Source organism: Mus pahari, chromosome 10 (genome assembly GCF_900095145.1).
Source record: "Mus pahari chromosome 10, PAHARI_EIJ_v1.1, whole genome shotgun sequence".
NCBI classification, from domain to species: domain Eukaryota; kingdom Metazoa; phylum Chordata; class Mammalia; order Rodentia; family Muridae; genus Mus; species Mus pahari.
Genome location: NC_034599.1, coordinates 15,701,518 through 15,702,761, shown reverse-complemented (window position 1 = coordinate 15,702,761; position 1,244 = coordinate 15,701,518). Strand labels below are relative to the sequence as shown.

The 1,244-nt window shown below is 39.6% G+C and overlaps 1 protein-coding gene across 1 annotated transcript in view; it reads right to left on the bottom strand.

Annotated features, from left to right (window-relative positions):
* Positions 1–215, bottom strand: part of LOC110327632 (olfactory receptor 7D4-like) — a 3,360-nt gene extending 3,145 nt beyond the window's left edge. The window contains exon 1 of the mRNA XM_021206717.1: positions 171–215. The gene's annotated coding sequence lies outside the window, so the exon portion shown is untranslated. The remainder of the gene's footprint in view (positions 1–170) is intronic.
* Positions 216–1,244: the final 1,029 nt, after the last annotated feature.

Genomic DNA, 1,244 nt, shown 5'->3' with positions numbered 1-1,244 from the left:
AAAAAATTAAAAAAAAAGAAACTGGGGTACATTTATATGATAGATGATTACTCAGCTGCTAAAAGTGGATGGTATACAGCCTCTTCTGCCTGCAAATATGCTAGGGCAATGTTGAATCAAAGCTTGTAGGACTAACAAACCAATAATTAGTTTGATTTAAGGCCCACTCCAAAGAGATAGAACCCATACTTGACTTGCTTTAATGGCTAAGAATCAGAGAATAGATAGCTAGACTTGGAATAAAATCAAATAGTAGTGGTTTTAAAAAAGAGGCAGTAATAAGATGACTCCTAATGACATTCTGTTCTACAAATAGATCAGTGCCTTACTCAGCCATCTTCAAAGAAGTATCCTGCATTAGATGGAAACAAATACACAGACCTACAGCCAGACATTACACAGAAAGAGAGGGAGTCCTTGAAATACTCAGGTCTAAATGGATGTGTCCATCAAATCCTTCCCCTGAGAGCTTAGGGAACCCTGTGGAAGAGAAAGAAAAAAGAATGTAAGAGGCAGAGATTGTGGGGCAATGGGCTATGCACAGACATTGTGGTTTCCAATCAAGTTTAGGTCCGTGAGACCTGGTGGGTGGTTAATTTCCACCTACATGGGACAGTAGGTGTTCAATCACGTCTCTTGGACCCTTGGCTCTTATCTAAGTTACCTCCCCCACAGCCTCCACAGGAGAGGCATGTAGCTAGCAGTCACGTAGACAATGTCCCAAGCTTCTGGCCTTCTGGCTAGACTCCTCCACACAGTTACCTAGCAACAGCAAGATAACACAGCCCACTATAAGAGGGACAGCTTGGCCCCTCCTTGCTCTCTTAAGCTTTCACTTTTCTTACTCTCTCTAAGCTTTTACCTCTCTCTTAAGCTTTCACATTTCTTACTCTCTCTAAGCTTTTACCTTCTTTTTTTTTTTTTTCAAATTTAACAACTTTATTGAATTTGCAGAAGCATTCTACAGGTATACATTGCTTTAAAGAAATCACACAGCACTTAGCAGGTACATGTATACATGTACATTTTAGAAGACAAGTAACAGGGCTGTAGCCATGGAATGTGCAGTTTAAGAACATGGTAGTGGTAGACATGTACACCAAGACTGTATTTGATTATACTTGAGACTATTTTCCACAGCATCTCTACAACTAGGATTCCTTACCTTACAACCATACAAATGAAAACAGGGTAATACATTGCTTCATACAGACACAGACATTGGGGTATAGTAAAAATTCTTA